The 20,812-nt window shown below is 42.5% G+C and overlaps 1 protein-coding gene across 1 annotated transcript in view; it reads left to right on the forward strand.

The window, feature by feature from the left end:
* LOC106972037 (glucosaminyl (N-acetyl) transferase 2 (I blood group)) overlaps positions 1-20,812 on the forward strand; it is a 38,061-nt gene that overhangs the window by 9,484 nt on the left and 7,765 nt on the right.

The raw sequence follows: 20,812 nt of genomic DNA on the forward strand, positions 1-20,812 counted from the left end.
CCTGTTCCTGGTGATGCCTCCATCGACTAGTTTCCACTGTTGTGCCAGCCTGGCTGGGGGTACCGGCCCTGTGCGAGGGTGGCCCGGTGCCTGCTGTGTGTGAAATCACTCCCTGCACTTACATGTAGGACTGCCGGTGACACATTGGAGTGTGGTTTGAAGCCACCTTCATCTCTGAAGTAGATCGATAGTGGTTGCTCCTTTCTCAGTCACTCCGCATTCCTCAGAGCCGGACTGGAGTCATGGTCTCAAAAGTCTACTCAGGGCAGAAAGAGGACTGGCAAGGGGACTGGGAACAGAGACATACGCTATCCCATGAGCTGCTAAATTGTCAGATCACACAGACTTGTAGGAGCAGGAGTAAACCAACAGTATCATAGTGTAGTGAGTGTTCATCCTGATTATTTACAAACGACTGTCTTAAACACAGGTAAATAGGGGCACCTGGGTGGCTCGGTGGGTGAAGCGTCCGGCTCCGGCTCAGGTCATGATCTCGCGGTTCATGAGTTCGAGCCCCGCGTTGGGCTGTGTGCTGACAGCTCAGAGCCTGGAGCCTGCTTCCGATTCTGTGTCTCTCCCCGTCCCCTGCTCATGCTCTGTCTCTATCTCTCAAGAGTAAATAAACTTAAAAAATTAAAAAAAACAAACATGTAAATATATGATACGTGGTGTCTAATATTGTTTTCTGTTGGTATAGTTTGCTGCAGAGGTATGTATTTCATCATTTCTTTCTTTTTAATTTTTAAATATTTATTTATTTTTTGGAGACAGGGGTTTATTTAACCCTAAATAAATAGGGTTATTTATTTTTTGCAAGCAGGGGAGGGGCATAGAGAGAGAGAGAGAGAGATACAGAATCTGAAGCAGGTTCCAAGCTCTGAGCTGTCAGCACAGAGCCCGACGCAGGGCTCGAACCCACGAAGCGCGGGGTCATGAGCTGGGCTGAAGTCGCTTGCTTAACCTACTGAGCCACCCGGGTGCCCCCATCATTTCTTTTAATTAGGAGAAATGATCATTGTAATCCTCACGAGCAGAGGAAGAAAAGGAGGTTTAGAGAGACTGAAGTAATATGCTCATCTTTACACAGCTTGTCCAAGCAAAGCTGGGATCTAATCCTGAATTTGTGTGACCTGAAGTTTGAACTTGCACCAGCAAAGGAGGGAATAGTCATTTCATCTTTCCTGTATATCTGAAGCAAATTCCCTGCAGAATCCCAGAAGGGAGACAGGACAGGGGAAGGGTGGGGAAAAAAGTGAGGGGGGGGCCATGGAGGTAAGTTCCAGCTGACCACTTTAAGCTGGAAATAAGTTAACAGGAATAGAGAGAGAGTGTGTGTGTGTGTCTCTGTGTGTGTGTGCGCGTGTTGGAACACGGTGAACACGCTGAGGCTTAGCAGGGCCGCTGTGCTAACTGGAGTCATGGGAAGGTGTCCTTGTTGGAACTGATGGCCAACCCCACACATGCTTCTGTGACAGCTTCCCCAGTCCCCATCTGGAACAGGCTTTGGTCTGGAGCTTCCTTCTGTGAGCCAGTGGAAATGGCCAGTGTTCTTACAAAAGGCTGGGGGCGGGGGGGGAGTGGGGGAGGAACAAGCAGGCTGAGACTTTGAACCTAGTCCCTGTGAAGTGTATCGAGACTTTGTCTTCACAGTGAATAGAAGTCTTCAAAAATTAGTAGAACATTTTGACATTTATATTTTTAGCAGTCAACAAATATTTATTTAGCCTTTAGTTGTACCAACTACTGTTCCATGGACCAAGAGTGCCTTTTGTAAGAAGACAGACATGACCTCAAGGAGTTTGTTTCTGGATTTGGAATTTTAGTATATTGGACTCATTTCCCCCCACTCCACCACTCAAAAAATGTGTTGTTGTTGTAGTTGTTTTTTTCTTTTTCTGAATATCTGCCCCTGTTTTTAAAACATTTTTTTTAAGTTAGCTTTCTAAAAAACAGGAAATATATTCAAAAGGTGTCAGATCTCTTTATTTTGCACTCCGTCAGTTCCTGATAGATTGCTGCCTTATACATCCTTCCAGAGATACTTTACTACGTTTACGGACAATAAAATTAATGAAACATCCTGCGTGGAAAACGGTACACATCCTTTTTCTCGTTAATTGAGGTAACATTGGCATAGGATTAGTTGCAGGTGTACAACATAATCATTTGATTTATGGTCACACTACGAGGTGACCACCATAAGAAGTCTGGTTACCACCTGTCGTTATGCAATGAACCCCCTTCACCCGTTTTACCCACCCCCAGACCCCTTCCCGTCTGATAACCACCCATCTCTGTATTCTATGAGTTTTGTTTTGTCTGTTCATTTTTTTTAATAGTATTTTGTCCATCTATCTATCTATTTATTTATTTATTTATTTATGTATTTACAAGAAATCCCTACACCCAATGTGGGACTCGAACTTACAAGCCCGAGATCAAGTCACATGCTCTACCGACTGAACCACCCCAGGCGCCCCCACATACACTCTTTTTCTCCCACAAATACACAGACGAAGAAAAATGATCTTTATAGCAGGTCCCCTATTGTCTGTAAGCGAGAAACAAAGGCGACACAATGCGTTCTTTATTTGCACAGATCATCGGCCGACATTTAGGAAGCTGCTTTTGACTTAAACGCTTTAGTTTTCCTTATTTTGAAGCGATTTGTCACCTGGATCCAAACAAGGGGTGGCGTAATTTTCGGTAGTAAGGGTTAGAGAAATGGTAGGTAAGATACCGCGTGGAGGTATAATGCCCCAAGAGCTAGGCCAACACGTGGTATCAGTGAAGGAGAAGATAAAAGTATCAGAAAGACCTTGTAGCATTGGCAAGCCTCGGAGTTCCTGTCGGAATGTCATAGGGCAAAGTTCCTCCTTAAGAAGTCTGGTTTCCGGGTAGCCACCCCGGGCCCATCATGCAGTCGCATCTGATTCCAAGAGAAAGCACCTGCTCCCTACCTGGACGCCTGCGGTTCGTTTCCATCTTACGTGCGCCTGTTTGGAGTTTCTCCCCCAACTTGGCGCCCCTCCAGCCCCGCTGTTAGTATTGCTGTTAGATTCCTGGCCTGCTCCCCTTTCGTGCAGTGGGCTTCTCCTGTCTTCATTTGATCTGGGCTGCTCCTTCGCTACTGGATTAGGGGGAAAGAAACACGGGTATAAGGAAATGAAAGGTTAAGAAAAGACAACAGTAGAAAGAAACTTGAAACATTTCTCCAGGTGTCGCTCCCAGCAGATGTAAACACTGAGCTATTTAGAAGGTAGGTGTTCTCTACCCGAAAGGTTACCTGCTGGGCCCTTAAATCTGGGCGTGGCTGGATCAGTCCCAGTGTTTTTCAAGTATGCATTGTGTTCTCTGTACATCAGCCTAAGTTTAGAAATCAGTTTCTAGAACCACAAAGGATGCATTCAGTCATGCCGGTGACCGACCGAGAATTATAAATATTGATGGACTGGTAGGATCATGTCTTAAAAATGTCATTAGAACAGTCGGCTCTACCATACAGCTATTTGTGTGTGTCTGCGGCCAGATGAAAATCCGCATTGACACTTGTTTGATCAATATGGAGGTAAATTCTGGTTGAAGGAAAAAATTATATAAATCAGAAACTTCCATGGGTTCCTATCCATATAACAGAATTTTAAAACGATGCTACGTTTGTATAGCCAGATCATAATATTAAATACGGACATGGTTTTTAAAATATTGTGTTGGTGGTTTGGGCCTTCTGGCTTGTGTTTCCTCATGGAGGAAACCTAGACCCTTTGAGGACCAGAAATTTGGGGGAAGATTGAAAATTTACAATTCACTCTGGCTCTTGAGTACCTAGACTGATGGATGAGTCTGGATCACAACGTGCTGAGTTCCTAGTCGAGAAACTTTAGACAGGTTGCATACAATCTACATAGTTGAGCTATGCCGAAGCTGTAGGCAGTTGAAGGATCATTTATGATGCTTCCGGTCATTGGTGATGCTATAATATTTGGATCATCTTTACTGCGGAATCTGTGCCCAAACGTACTTTGCTCCCCACCCCCGTGAAGGAAAGAATGCAGAAACACTGCTCTCGGTTAGCTTTTAATTCCTGATCTCTAGAACAACATTCTGCAAGACAAAAGCAATTGGATTAAAGTATATATGAAGATTTAATTAAGTATAAATACCGTTATGATTGGTAAACATTCACTAAGCTGAACTTAATGTGACTTTATTCGAGCACAAAGGATTAATACAGCATCCATTTTAGAAGTGGCAAGACCATTTTTTCCAATTTTCAACCTGGCATCATCTCGACCAAGACAAATATTTTCTAGAAGCAGCAGTTGCTTTTTTTTTTTTAAACAAAAACATAGCATTGCATTTCAATGACCCTTTAAGCAATAAAATAAACTATTTTGTGTATCAAAGCCATAATAGATGTATAATCAATGTCAAAATTATCTTCTTAACCTAAATGTCTCAACTCTATTTCTCTGAACCACTACAACGGCATCTCCTTCCATCCCCCTTTGAGTCCAGGTGATACTCTGAAAAGGCTTTGGAGCCAGACAGAGTTTAAGCCCTGGCTGCCCTTATTTGCTAACTATGTGCTGCTGGTTTTAGTGTCTGCTGACCCTCAGTTTACCCATCTGCGATGACGGGAATGACGTATAGCACTTAGTTCCCAGAGCAGTTATGAGTATCAAATAAGATAATGTATACAGTGCAGTGGTTCTCAGACGGACTCCCAGGATCTGCCTGTTGGAACACAGATAGCCGAGCCCTACCCATAGACTTTCTGATTCAGGAGGCCTGGGGCAAGCCCCAGAATCTGTATTTCCAACAAACTCCCAGGTGACTTGATGCTTCTTGTCTAGGAAGCGCACTTTGAGAACCACTGGTGGAGACCATCTTTTACAGACACTGGCCCCTTTTTAGATTGGCGGCAAATGTTGGTTCTGTTCATTTCCATCAGAGGTTCTCCTTGACTGTGAAAAAAAGGCAGTCACCAGGGAAAAGGAAAGCGAGCCTATGTAAGGAAAAGCGTGATGCTGGTTGCATTATAGTGGCTGTTATAAAAGTGATGTGCAAATAACTGACGTTTGGGAAGTATTCGTATTGAGCAAATATCCCCTGGGCTCGGGAACGAGGCAAAACTGCCGATGAATTTTAGCTTTGCCCTTGTTAGCTTGGTGATCATGGGTAACCCTAACCTCAAACTTCTCATCTCTACAGTCATGGTAACAGCAGCTACTTCTTAGCCGTTCTGAGAAGGAAATGAAAAACTTGAGTGTAAAGTGAGAGGTTAAGAATTTGTCCACTGAGGGACGCCTGGGTGGCTCAGTGAATTGGGCATTCGACCCTGGATTTCGGCTCAGGTCACGATCCCGGGGTCGTGGGATCCAGCCCCATGTTGGGCTGTGCACTGAGCGAGGAGCCTGCTTGGGATTCCCTCTCTCTCCCTCTCCCTCTGCCCCTCTTCCTCACTCCCATGCTCTCTCTCTAAAATAAAAAAATTATAACAATAAAAAACAAAGAGTTTGTCTACGTAGGAACAAGAGGATCCTCAATGAGATAAAATTTAAATATATTCTTACCAGGGTCTACACTACAGTTCCACCACCATGTACCAGCTTAATTTGCTGGGATGGGTACTCATTCTTTCTAACTTTGATTTCCCTTAATGTTACTGGGTGTAATTTTTGAAACTACTAACACCGCCTACTTCATCCTCCCACCAACACTGTGAAGTATCCTCCGTGAGAAGCATTTCCTCGAAAATTCAAAGGATGTCGATAGTGTCTTCAGGACTTTATTTTTGCAATCACATCATGGGAAAGAAACGGGGATTGGGATTCATAGGTTGTTTTGTTTTCTTAAGCCATACCGTGAACCCGAAGGGACTTAAGGCAGTATTTATGTGGAACATAATATAATTTCTCAGGAAAGGAAATCAGCACGGCAAGGACCTGAAAGAAATGAGAGCTTTTTCACAATCACTCTGTGCAGGTTTTTGCTGGCCCAGCCACATCCTTCCCATTTTGGGCGTTCAACTTCCTCAAAGTTAAAACAGATGTTGTCCCTCCTAGCTGCTTACACTGGGATAATTTATAAACTCTAACATGAAATTCACCAACACACACCACCATAACCCTCTCGTGCCCACTGACCAGCTTTGACAACTACCACACAAACTCAAAGCAAGAAAACACGATTTATAGAAAATCATGGAGTAGACTCCAGTTTTCAGAAATGAGTAAGCTGCTTCTTTTCAAAGGAAATATAACATTCCAATAGTCCAGGCTAAGGCTTTCTATGTATCCCATAATAATGATTTGCTGAAAAGTGAAACTCTTTGTATCCAACTTAAACTTTTAGGATATGTTACATCAACCAGACTATGTTTTCTTCCTCCTCCTTCTCCTCCTCCTCCTCCTCTTTTTCTTCATCTTCTTCTTCTTCTTTTGTTTCTTCTTCTTCTTCTTCTTCTTCTTCTTCTGTTTCTTCTTCTTCTGTTTCTTCTTCTTCTTTAATTTTTTTTAATGCACAAAGCTGAATCTACAAATTCTGTAAGCATTAGAAGCAAGAGTCAGAATAATGATCGCTAACAATGTCCATTGTCTTGGCCTCCCTCTTTCTGTAGGGAAGATCGGTAGAGAATGTTACTAAGAGTAGTAAGCTGATTGGTGACATAGACTGTTCATGGGCAGTGTTTAGAGATGCTTTTTTTCATCTCTTGTTGCTACTGTATACTGCTTCCTCTATTTAGGAAAAAAAAATAAAAGGCCAAGTGACCGTCTTTCTATTTTATGAGTCCCTGTATGTTTGACTTTGGAAATGACAGAAGGAAAAATTTTGCCTTCAGCTAAATCTTAATGTATTTTCCATCACAAGTCCTCGTAGAGCCTTCTCTGTTGGGTTTAATTATCTTGTTAATTTTTCACATATGTCATTTAATCTGAGATTCCCCAGGTTTCAAGCTTCTGAGCTTTGTGCGAGGTTTCTCTCATCTTGCAGGACAGTGTGGAGGGGAGAATACAGACTTAGGCATCCCAGCCTTGTCAGCTTGTAGGACACTAGCCGAATGACTTAACCAAACTGAGCCTCAGTTAATTTTGGTTTTAGGACATTGGAGACAGTTGGGAAGGTGTTTGGGAATTTATTAAAAAGTAAGAATTGTATATTGGGCAGTTCTGATTCAATTTCCCTCCCCCAAATACATAATACATATATATATACGTATGTATGTATTCTCCAGATTTATACATCTGTGTGTGTATATATATATATGTATATATACATACGTATGTATATATATGTATATACACATACATATGTATATATCTGGAGAATAATGCATTTCACAGTATTGGCTGTGACTTGCTAGTATGTCTCTTCAAAGATGTTTGTAGAAGAGCCGGAAGAATCTCTGGATGGCCTCTAAGGATGAGGTCGTGGATGACCCCAAAAGACACTCAAGGATTAGAACACATAGGTTCTTCAGACTCCAGCCACTGAACCATGTAAGAAAGGCCAGTGACCTACATATGCACATTACAAAATTATCTTCTAGGTTCTAGCCTCTTGTCCTTGATTAGCTGTTTGACCCTAGACAAGTCACTTCATCTCTTAGAGCCTCGGTTTCCTTCTCTATAAAATGAGGAAATTGAACTGGGTGATCTCAAAAAAGTTTTCCTGCATTATTTTGCTTTAACTCTGGAGCATGCAGTGGAAGGAGCAAACATTTTAGAGGCAGACAGGCTTAGGTTTCAGGTACCTGGTGTATGACCTTGAGCAGTTATGTTATCCTATGTGGGCTTCAGTTTACTCATATGTAAAATGGAGACAATGCCGATGATTTACAAGATAATGGAGAAAGTAGCTCCCAGCTTGGCCATTGGTGATTCTATGACCAATTCCATCCCTCACCCCCCTTCCAGTGGGATTACTGGAACAATGGCCTCTGGGCAGTGAATTTCTCTCCTTGTCACAGTCACTGTGTTCTTGTCTAGATGCCAGCTACCACTCCTGCCATGACTTAATGAAACTCAGGCCAATCGCCTTAGGCAGTGGGGAGAAGTGATTTTTGTACCATAAAATTCTGACCACATGAGGATATTGGGTACCGAGTACTAACACAATATCCCCATTTGCCTGGCTGTTTTAATATAGCACATTTCTCCTTGTTTCTGGAGGGTATTTGGGGGGCGTGCCTATAAATGCTGAGCGAGACAGAGGCTGGGTCGTGTATGAACTGTGGGGGAGGGGAAGAGGCTCTCTGGAACCAGACTACTTGGCTTCGAGTGCAGCTTTGCAGATTCCTAGTGTATACAATGTGAGGCAAATTATGTAATCACTCTGAATTTCAGTTTCTGTATTTGTAAAATGGGGACCATAATAGTACTACCGTTATAAGTAAATTACGTGTCATAATATCAGTTGCTGAAAATGCCGCATGGTGCCTAGTAAGTATTAAAAATTGTCAAGGTTTTTTTGTTTTGTTTTGTTTTTTTGATTCCACCCAATCGTCCGCATTAAGAGACAACAGGCTCTGGGAGAAGGCAGTTTCCCAAGATGCAGAGGCTTCTGAGATTACTACCAAGGATCTGGAAGATTTTGTAGAACTCAAAGTGTGAGCAGGGGAGAGGCAGAGAGAGAGGGAGACACAGAATCTGAAGCAGGCTCCAGGCTCCAGGCTCCAAGCTGTCAGCACAGAGCCCGATGCGGGGCTGGAACTCACCAGCCGTGAGACGTGAGCTGAGCTGAAGTCGGACGCTCAACTGACTGAGCCACCCAGCTGCCCCACAACCATTCTGTTTTTCACTTTCCATACAGTACTCAATCAATTACATGAGAGAGTCGACACTGTATTACGAATAAGTTTTGTGTTAGATGATCTTGCCCAACCGTAGGCAATATGAGCATTCTAGGCATATTTAAGGTAGTCTAGGGTAGGCTTTGAAGTCCCATAGGTTAGGTGTATTAAATGTATTTTCAACTTGATATTTTCAATTTACAGTGAGTTTATTGGGACTTAACCCCATTGCAAGTCAAGGATGATCTTTAAATAGAGGGAATGTCACAAACTTAATTGGAAGAATAACAAAAACTGAATTCCACTTTTATTCCAGAAACACATATGACCGACTCACAAAACTTCCATTGTGAGTCCTTTCAGTTAGTCATACAAGAACAGCCTAATGAGCACGTCACAACATCCCAATATGATCTCTTATCAGAACTCATTCAGGGAGCACCTGGCTGGCTCAGTCAGTGGAGGATGGGACCCTTAATCCAGATTATGAGTTCAAGCCCCACATTGGGCGTGGAGCCTACTGAAAATCAAACAAACAAAAAAACTCATACAGAAGAGGATTTGTCTGGATTTGTAGATGACTTTAGAGTTTATCTTTTACTGGGCTCCTGGGTGGCTCAGTCGGTTGAGGGTCTGACTTTGGCTCACGGTTTGTGGGTTCGAGCCCAACACTGGGCTCTATGCTGACAGCAGAGAGCCCGCCTTGTATGCTCTGCCTCCCTCTCTCTCTGCCCCTCCCCCACTCACTCACACACACTCTCTATCTCTCAAAAATAAATAAACATTAAAAAAAAGAGTTTGGGGCAGCTGGGTGGCTCAGTCGGTTAAGCATCCGGCTTCGGCTCAGATCGTGATCTCACGGTTCGTGAATTCGAGTCCTGAGTCAGGTTCTGTGCTGACAGCTCCGAGCCTGGAGCCTGCTTCGGATTCTGTCCCCCTCTCTCTCTGCTCCTCCCCCACTCATGCTCTGTCTCTCTCTGTCTCTCAAAAAATAAATAAACATTAAAAAAAAAAAAGAGTGTATCTCTTACTATGAATTAAGGATATTAGTTATTGGTCTTGATCTAAATATGTCCATAATTCAGAGTTTCTAAAATACTGAAAATAACGACCGCACAAATGAAAACACCAGTATCAAGTCCTTAAGAATAGAGGCCTCAAAACCTCACACCTGGATAACTCAAAACTGGCACTTCCATTCCTAAAACGACTCTGGGCGGAGGACGAGAGACAAGGGCAAGGAACTGAAGGGGCCAACGTTTCTTTGGCTCACATTTTATTTTATCACCTTCGTACACATTCTATAACTTTCTTAAACTGAAAAAAACTGGTTTAATGTTTTATTTATTTTTGAGAGGGAGAGACAGAGCACAAGCAGGGGTGGGGCAGAGAGAGAGGGAGACACAGAATCCGAAGCAGGTTCCAGGCTCCGAGCTGTCAGGACAGAGCCCGACGCGGGGCTCAAACCCACAAATCGCGAGATCATGACCTGAGCCGAAGTCAGACGCTTAACCAACTGAGTCACCCAGGCGCCCCACTTTCTTAAACTTTTTATTGAACTTTTGCATATAGACAAAACTGCACTTATTAGAATTGACCACTGAACTCTCAAACTGATCCTTACCTGAGTAACCATCACAAGAACCCATGTTAGGCTGGTACTCCAAAAAACCCCGTCACTTCCAAAAGTGACAACCATCCCCACCCCCATAAATTACTTCTGCCTTTCTTTGGGTTGCTGTGTAACTTCTAATTGCAGCCCAGTGCCTTTTATCCAAATGTTCAGCTTCAGGAGATGTTTCCAGAAGAAATGCTAGGCCTACTCTGTGGCTTTCTGTATTTCTAAAAACAGCTGCAAACTCCATGGGGTGAGGGGGTGGCAGGGTAGGGGTGGGGGGGAGGTCCTCCCCCATGTATCCGGGGCACATCCCAAGACTCTTCCTCCCGTGTTCGTTCTCTTTTGAAAGTTTGTTTAGATGTTTCTCATTTTTGCAGAAGAATACTGTAAACAGAAGAACTACTTGTCCCGTTCTGTATAAAAGATTAGGCTTGCTATAGATAGGCACTTAATTCCCAGAATTGGCAACCTGTATATACACCCCAGTACGTGCAGCAACAAATGCAACTTATCAGGGACCTTCAGCTCCTCTGGACCTGTCTTGGGTTGAAAATAGGGATTAAAATCAGACAAGAGTCCTAAACAGGCATGGTTTTTATTTGGTTGCTTTTACAAGGAATTGGAGGAAATATTCTACCACTTGCAAATGAATTCTTGATGTACGTCCAACTGGGTGTAGCCTGGTGCCTTGTTTTGAAGGTGAAGAAGGCCCTGTGTCCTGGGCAAGATGAAAATTCGTCTAATGGATTTGCTGAGAACCTCTTCCCAGACAACACAGCAGTACAGGGCATGCTATACTCAGTTGATTCCAATAGCAAATGGCCCTGACGAGAAATCTTTATCATGTAAGGGAACGGAGCTCTAAACAAACACGTCTAAACAAATAGATCACAGAGAAAATTACCGTACTTAATGTTCACATGCTGCAAATAACAGAATCTCTCAAGTTTCTAGAATCTAATAAAACTTCAGTCCTAAGGTAACCGTTTTTTGAATTGATAAACCTTAGAAAGCAGTAAACACGTGCGTAGGGAATGCCTAGACTCATTTAAGGAAACCCAACCCATATATCTCAATGGTAAAAGCCACTTGTGTGGGGTTATTTGCAATCATTATCCAATATAGGTTAGTCAACTAGTTAATAGGTATGTTGAAGTCTTTTTTTTTTTTTTTAATGTTTTTACTTATTTTTGAGAGAGAGACTGAACACGAGCAGGGGAGGGGCAGAGAGAGAGGGAGACACCATCTGGAGCAGGCTCCAGGTTCTGAGCTGTCAGCACAGAGTCCGATGTGGGGCTCGAACTCATGAACCACGAGATCATGACCTGAGCCGAAATCAGATGCTTAACCGACTGAGCCACCCAGGTGCCCCGCTATGTTGAAATCTTAAGGTGACATGGAAATATTTATTTGTCTAAGAAGATGCTTTATGAAATAATGTTTTCTTTTTCTTTTTAAAAAAGAAATCCCATGGTTAACATACATTGCTACATTAGTCTCAGGTGTACAACATAGTGATTCAACACTTCCATACATCATCTGGTGCTCATCCCAAGTGCCCTCCTTAATCCCCATCCCCTATTTAATTCAACCCCCCCAAGCCCTGCTCCTCTGGTGACCATCACTTTGTTCTCAATAGTGAAGAGTCTGCTTCTTGATTTCTCTCTCTCTCTCTCTTTTTTTTTCCCTTTGCGCATTTGTTCTGTTTCTTAAATTCCCCATGAGTGAAATCATTCAGTATTTGTCTTCCTCTGGTTGACTTATTTCACTCTGTATTTCACCCTCCAGTTCCACCTTTGTCATGGCATATGGTAAGATTTCATTCTTTTTTATGACTGAGTAATAATCCTTCATATGTAGATATACCCGTTCATCAACTGATGGACATTTGGACTGCTTCTGTAATTTGGCTTTATAAATAATGCTGCTATAAACACTGGGGTGCATAAATTAATGTGTTTGCATTTGGGGGGTAAATACCCAGTAGCAGAATTGCTAGATCATAAGGTAGTTCCATTTTTAAACCTTTGAGGACACGGTGCCAGTGTGCTTTCCCACCAACAGTGCAAGAGGGTTCCTTTTTCTCCATATCCTCACCAACCCTTGTTGTTTCTTGTGAAATAATGTTTTCGTAATGGTTGTTACCAGTAGGTGTAGGATGCTGTGGTGTTGGGTTTTGTGTTAACTTTTCAGTTTTGTTCTTTGTGCTTTTACGCATTATATGGCTCCATTCCCATAACCAGGGTTCAATTTTTCACCAACGATAGGATAATATTTTTAAGAGGACAAGAAGGAAATATTCACAAGGCAAAGGTGCCACGATGACTAATTTTGGGCAGCTGGAACATAACTGGTCCCTTTGGAGTGTTCTGTACTTTTAGAGTCTCTAAAACTTTAACTTGCTTTCCTTGGTGAAAAAGAAAATCTCTCCTTACTGAGGCACAACGCGTGGCGTTTTAGAAGCTAAAAAGTCTTACCCCTATGAAGGGATGTTCAATAAAATATTCTGTGAAAAACAGGTGCTCTCAACCCTGGCTACACCTTCAGATTATGGGGACGTGTTGAAAAACATTAATGTCTGAGCCTTACCCCTGACCGCTGAAAATGGGAGACCAATTTAGGAATTCCCCCGAGGGTGGCAAGACCGCCAGGTGTGCGTGGACAGCGATGCATGATGAGGTGGGCAAGGTGAAAGGCGAGGTCTGGGAACCCACTTTTACAAACTACGCGTTGACAGGGCCAGGTAGACAATACGAGTGAGTGAAGCATGGTGGGGAACAGGGCAGTAGGAGAACCCCCGGCTTCTCAAAGCCCCAGTGAATTGTTGTCCAGGGACACTGGCAATCTAAACTTCCGTGGGGAAATTCTTTTTTTCTTTTTCAGTGTTCAACCCACACTTCTGTGAGGGTTGAACCGAACAGGCCTACGATCGATCGCATGCGGCCAGTTTGCTGTTTGTAGTCTGGGGACAAGATGGCAACAGTCCTTCTGCGTCCTGGTCAGTATTCTGGCATCGCCCTGGCTGAATGTGACCTATAATGTGGTCCAAGTGGCCTGAATGTGATCTATAATTTCGGTTCTGGGGAGCTCGCTGGGGCGAGCTGCTTGATTGGCGGCCATCCAAAGCAAGAAATTAAACATGCTAGGTGAGAGTCAAGCTTTTGGGAGAGGAGATAAATGTTAAACTGGGTCCAGGGGGAGCAGAAGCAGCGGTAAAATGAGAAACGGAGCGAGGAGACAGAATTCTAGTAAGAGGTGGAATGGGCACCCACCGGAGAGGTTTGGGATGATGGCCAAGTGTGAATTTGCTTTTGTTTGTCGGGGATGAGTGGTTGGTGGGTTTAGCATCTCCAAGTGGCTTGAAAAAACAGACACAGGGCAGACAGTTCAAAGTAATCCGACACCTCCCCTCTTGAGGGGAGGGTTCGGGCTACTCAGAAAAATATTAATAAATATATAATTTCTGAATACTCTAGGCCAACAGCTCCAAGGACATCTCGTTCATAGCTCTACCCTCAGCATCTATTCTAGAACATAGGAAGCATTCAGGAAAACTGAATAATTGGGTGAATTATCTTGAAACAAAATCAACAAGGTATTTAGCACATCCACACTCCTGGGCAATTCACTTAAATTTCCTAGGCTCTAGTTTACATGGCATGCCAATGAGAAGGAATATATTAAAATACTGAAACATACTAAAATTTCTAAAAGCCTTTTGAGTCTAAGATTCCGGTTTTTTTAAGGGCACCTGGGTGGCTCAGTCGGTTGAGCATCTGACTCTTGATTTTGGCTGAGGTCATGATCCCAGGGTCCTGGGATCGAGTCCAGTGTAGGGCTGTGATAGCACAGAGCCTGCTTGGGATTCTCTCTCTCTCTCTCTCTCTCTCTCTCCCCCGCTCTCCCCCTCCCCCTCTCTCTCTGCCCTTCCCTCCAGTTGTTTCTCTCTCTCAGGATGGATAAACAAACATTAAAAAAAATAAAATACAATTCTGGGTTTTTTTTTTCCTTTACTCATTTCATCTTTTCCTTTTACAACCAAAGGTGAGTCAGTTTGTTGGCAATTATCTGAGCTGAATGCGGTGATGTTGTTTTAAGGATACTATGCCATTGTCTCAGACTGCAGAGCTCTAGAAAACATCCACCTGAAACAAAGCAGGATCTCTTTTAGTAAGTTTGTGTGTTACAGATCCTAAGTGATTAATGAACAACAACCAAAAATGTATTTTTTTATGGCTAAATATGACCGTAATTAACAATGAGACAAAAGGCTACAAGTTACTTAACGGTACATTTCCCACTTCCTAGATAATTTTCCATTTTGTTGTTGTTGTTGTTGTGAAGGCGAATCACCACTGAACACTGTGCATCTTTTTCTTTTGTTGCTTTAATCTTAAAATATTCACAAGTACAATTCCTAGGTCAGCAAAGCAGATAAGTCTCAGAGGTATGTAAATAAACTCATTAAAAATATAAAATATTGAAGAAAGTTTTATAAACTAAAAACTATATGGTCATTTTACATGCAAATATTTGTTCGAGATTTTATTAATAGTGGACAATTTTGTGTTCTCAGTCAGGGGCAGTTTTGCCCTCTGGGGGACATTTGGCAACATCTGGAGACGTTTTGGGTCGTCATGGGGGTGGGGGGGTGGGGAGTGGGGAGTAGGAGGCACAGGGATGGTGCTTTGTAGCATCCGGTGGGTAAAGGCCAGGGATGCTGGTATATATACATCCTCCAGTGCACAGGAAAGTCCCCAGAGCCCAAATTATCCAGCCCAAATGTCAGTAGCGCCGAAGTTGGTAAACTTGCTTCCGGTTATAGTAAAGAAGCCATCTCTGCCACAGCTACCCTGTCCCCATGATTTTAATAGATTATGTTTTCAACCATTTATTTCAAGTATGCCAGGCACTGTGCTAAGCGCAACACATACATTATTTTATTTAACATTAACAAAACCCTGTGAGGTTTTGAAGATTAGTGTGTGATGTCTTATAGAGATTGCCCAACTGTTCAACGTCACCCGGCCAGTAATAGCAGAGATAAGGATTTGAAATGTTGACTGTGACCTGAGAGCCTGTGATGTTAATCATTATGTATAAATAATGTCAAAATAAACACCTTCATATATAAACACTTAAAAAATGATCTCCTTAGCTTATTGTGAAGCTATTGGTTTAAAGGGCCAAAGGGAATTGAGGGCGATGGTGACTTTCCCCACGTATTTCTAAAGTGATTTTCCAGAGTCATGCCGATTTACAGCACCACCATTAACTTGTGAGAAAACCCTTGTCTGTACATTGGCATTAGCATTGACTTTTGACACGTAAAAACAAAATTTGGTAAGTTGAAAAGTACATATCTGAGCTTAAGGAGTAAGCAGTTGCTGGAATTGTTACCACATGGAGGTCTCGCAAAATGAGACCTGCACTGCCTAAGAACAATAAGGAGAAAGTCAAGTCAATATAAATAAAGTTTGCATTTCAAAGGACCATGTTCATTTATTCAACAAATGCACTTATTTGACTAATAATGGCTAAGCTCCAAGAAAAACAGTCTTGGTTACTCTGTAAATTTATCTCAAATCTTTTGTTTACATTAGCCTATGAAGAGCAAATCAGAGAATTGGATTTTATAGTTTAAGATGGTTCCTCTGATAATATCGGTGTATTCTGTTTGCCCCTTCCTAGAAATAATGCAAAATAGACCCTTCCTAGGACGCTTAGGAATGGAGGGTAGACTTTATCCATAATACCTCATAACTACCCTCCCAGAATCCTGCACAATAATAATCATAATCATAACAGCAGTTATAATGACACAGTCATCAAGTAAAGTATTTTTATTTATGTTTTTTTTTAATTTAAGGTTTATTATTTATTTTGAGAGAGACAGAGACAGCAAGAATGGGGGAGGGACAGAGAGAAAGGGAGACAGAAAATCCCAAGCAGCTTCCGCACTGTCATTACGGAGCCTGATGTGGGGCCCACACTCATGAAACTGTGAGAAAGTGACGTGAGCTGAAACCAAGAGTTGGAAGCTTAACCGACTGAGCCACCCAGGTTCCCCCAGTACAGTATTTTTAAAACAGCACTATTTCCCATTTAGTGGTTCCAGAAATCACTTGAGTCGGTTTGACCAGAATTTTATTATGAAAAAATAACATAAAATAAACAAGTGCCTTACTTACATGTAATAAGCCTGAGTAATTTGCGAAACTTTCATTTACTTTACATATGTATATATGCATATGATGGTATACGATTGTTTTGGGGTGCCTGGGTGGCTTAGTGGATTAAGCATTTGACTCCTGATTTCTGCTCGTCACGATCTCACAGTTGTGAGTTCGAGCCCCACTTTGGGTTCTGCGCTGACATCTTGGAGTGTGCTTGGGATTCTCTCCCCCCCCCCCCCCAGCTTGTGCTCTCTCTCTCTCTCTCTCTGAAAATAAAATAAAATAAATTGTTTTTCTGTAGATTGCAATCTAAAAGGTTGAAAAATCAGAGCGCCTGGGTGGCTCAGTGGACTAAGCGTCCCACCTCTTGATTTTGGCTCAGGTCATGATCTCATGGTTGTGAGATCAAGCCTGGAGTCAGGCTCCGCACTGAGCCTGCTTGGGATTCTCTCTCTCCTTCTCCCTCTGTCCCTCCTGTGCTTGCATGTGTGTGTTCTCTCTCTCTCAAAAAAAAATTAAATAAAACAAAATTTTAAAAAATGTGTAAAAGGTTGAACAACCACTGATGTGATCTATGCTTCATTTGAAAGAGAGACTGTGTGATGTTAAATGGTGTTCCAGCATACATAGCTGGTTAGCAACAAAGCTGGGATAATAATTAAGTTCCCCAATCCCAGCGGACAGGCCAGTGTATTCCATGGGGAGGGGGGTGGTAGATGATTCTGCCTTGGGTCAATCTCTGGGAGAAAAACAGGAAATAGTTATGCTTAGTGGACACTTTTAGAAGAGAAGGAGCATCTGGATATTGGCCCAAGTGATGGGATCAGTAGCTTTGGGGTCTCCATGTATGTTTTAACCCAAGGCACCTTCAATTACTGAATAGTGGTCACATGGCACATTTAGACCATTCAATCTCTTGCTTGCCATTATCTCCTCAAAATAATAATCAAGCGATGCCTGCAAAGTATTCACATTGAGCTGATATTCGAGCTGTGACCAGAAGTCTTGTTGAGGGTCTTATCACTTCCCGAAGCTAGTTGCACCAGTAGGACGGATGTGGAGAATAAGTGATTGGTGGCCACTTAAACAATTGCTGGAAGGCAAACTGAAGCTGGTTGGCCTTGGCTGAGAGAATTGAATAAGTACTTTTTGATATCAAGAGGTAGAACTTGATTACACCTTAAAGTACAGTGGCCTGTTGGAAAACCAAGGTGGCAAGCAGGCCTGTCCTGTCGACACCCAAGCTAAGGGGTCCTACCGCCATCTCTGAAGACCGAGTTGAGGGGCAACCCTTGACCATGGGCACTCATTGACCCCTTTAACATTGACTGAAAATCCCCGGTGGGCCAAATGCTGTGAGGTCAAGGCACAGTGCAGACTGGTCTTCTGTTCAACATGGCTTCTCCTCACATGGAGGAGGCTGATCGTCTCCAAGGAAGTGACTTGAGAGGTCTTCTCAAACACACGTATTCCCGGCCATGGGGACGAGTTTGTTAAATTAACCAAAGGATGGAAGGTACACAGTACGGGATTCCTTCCCAAGGGCAAAGTGTGAGGAAAGGGGAGAGAGAAGCTAACTGGAAACCTGCTGAAGGCTGAGGGAGGGACCTCAAGGCGAGGAGACACAGGAACTCTGTCCTCTTTGCAATGTCGGTGATAGCCCAGGGCTTCTCAGACTTTCTCGTGTGCCAGGCTCCTCTGGGGATCTTGTGAAGATGCCAATTCTGGTGCAGGATGTCTGGGTGGGGCCTGGTAGTCTGCATTTCTAACAAGGGGGTGCCCAGTCCGACAACCACCACACTTGCAACGCTAGGGGCTCTGCCCACTCCTGCCAGTTATTCCTGTGCCTCAGGAAGGATTCTTTGCAAGAAAAGACAAAATAGAATTTGACTTTGTCTGTCTCCTTGGTTCTACTTTTTTCCTTTCAATTTTTTTTTTCATTTTATGTATTTGAGAGAGAGAGCGCGTGTGCGTGAACAGGGGAGGGGCAGAAAGAGAGAGTGAAAGAGAGAAGCCCAAGCAGGCTCCACACTCAGTGCAGTGCCTGACTCGGGGCTCGATCCCACAACCCTGGGATGATGACCTGAGCCGAAATCAAGAGTCTGACACTCAACCAGCCGAACCGCTCAGGCGCCCCTTTCCGATTCTATTTTTCAAACTATAATTTTTGTAGGCACGAATATGAGTAGTATTTAAACAGGCATGTTGGAGATTTGTCATTAAACAGAAAGTATAGAAGTTGAGGTTTATAATTTCATGAGCAGGAGGTTCACACGTGCTATGTGTTTACTTTAAAGACATTAAAGCAGCCATTATGGGACGCCCGGGTGGCTCAGTCGGTTAAGCATCTGACTTCAGCTCAGGTCATGATTTCACAGCTTGTGGGTTTGAGCCCCGTGTTGGGCTCTGTGCTGACAGCTCAGAGCCTGGAGCCTGCTTCCCATTCTGTGTCTCCCATTCTCTCAGCCCCTGCCCTGCTCACCCTCTGTCTCTCTCTCAAAAATAAACATTAAGAAAAAAAAAAAAAAAAGACAGCAGTCATTAATTGTAAATGTCACCATCTTATCTCTAGAATAAGGAATGTATTTCTGAGGAAGAGTCAGTTTTTGGTGAACAGTATTAATGAAAAGGAGAGGGAAAAAATATCTCGTTTTGTAAAAAAAAATGTAATGTAAAGGAGGGTAGGGACTTTTTCTCATGGCAATGCGTTCTTCATCCTCTTCTGCTGTAGTTATTTAATCAAAATAGACTCATAAAAATCACATCGATGTAGGGGCACTTGGGTGGCTCAGTCAGTTGAACATTCAACTTTGGCTTGGGTCGTGATCTTGTGTTTCGTGAGTTCAAGCCCAGGTCAGGCTGTGGGCTGACAGCTCGGAGCCTGGAGCCTGCTTCAGTTTCTGTCTCCCTCTCTCTCTGCCCCTCCCCCCCTAAAAAAAAAGTTAATAAAAACAAATAAACAAACAAATAATCATAAAAAAATCACGTCCAGGTCAGCTAATCTTGCTGACACAATTAAATATACCAAATTATCTCTTTGTTTTCTGGACGGCCCTCCCCCCAACCCCCAACTCAACCAAGGCAAGTTTTATTCTGAATTCTTTTAAAATGTGTACTAAGAACAAAATAAAGAAGTTTCTTTTGGGAAAGGCAAATGCTAAAGTAGTTTTTAAAGTAATAAATGCAAATCAAAGCAATAGGAAAAATTATTGCTTAATAAATAGTGTTTTTCTTCACTACTCAAGATTTATAAGCAAACTTTTCAAGTTTGGCAACAAGAAAAAAAGAATCAGTCTTATAGTGAGCCCTTGGGGGTAAGGATTCATGCTATTTACAGGAAAGGCTTGCATAATTTAATTTTGGTTGGGAGACCTTGGTACAATTCTTGATTCAGAGCATCATATAATTATCATGTGACATCAGGGCAGAAGAACAGAGCTTTTTTCTTCTGAAAATCACATTTTTATTAATGTTTTTAAAGAGGAAACATGTTTATGTGCCCATCCACTTAAACTTCTTGAAAATTATTGGTTTTGCCCAGTTTCTTTTTTCTTATGAAAAAATACTTATCATCTTGAGTAAGTTTTTGTCTAGTTAGTATGTGTATTAGTTTTCTATTTGCCATTGTAACAATCTACCACGGACTTAGCAGCTTAAACAACATAAATGTATTATGATACAGTTCTGTAGGACAGAATTCTGACACGGTCTCACCAGACTAAAACCAAAACGTTGGCTGGTCTCTGTTCCTTTCTGTAGGGTCTGGGCCTTTTTCAGCTTCTAATGACCGTGGTCCTTACCCCATTCCTCTACATTTAAATAGTAAAAAAAAGACTAACTCTTTACCTCCCTCTTCCACTGTTAAAGACCCTTGTGATTGCATTGCACTGACCTTGATAATTCAAAATAATCTCCCTATTTTAAGGTCAGCTGATTAGCAAACTGAATTCTCTTTCACCTGTAACATAACATATTATCGGGTTCCAGAGATTAGGGTTCGGACTTCTTTGAGCGTATGTCGAGGGGAGTGGTATTATTCAGACTACCAGAATTTGTAGGGAGGGACTGTTACTGTTTGAGTACACATGTCATACCTATGTCAATACATTAGAATCACATTCAGATTACATTGCGCACTGGTGAAAATTGCCGGAGCTCTTATGAAGCAAAATATTTCTTCTTTTGTTGTATTTGCATTTGATTCCCACGTACTTATTTTCCAAT

The sequence above is a fragment of the Acinonyx jubatus genome, chromosome B2, assembly GCF_027475565.1.
Source record: "Acinonyx jubatus isolate Ajub_Pintada_27869175 chromosome B2, VMU_Ajub_asm_v1.0, whole genome shotgun sequence".
In the NCBI taxonomy this organism is placed as follows: Eukaryota; Metazoa; Chordata; class Mammalia; order Carnivora; family Felidae; genus Acinonyx; species Acinonyx jubatus.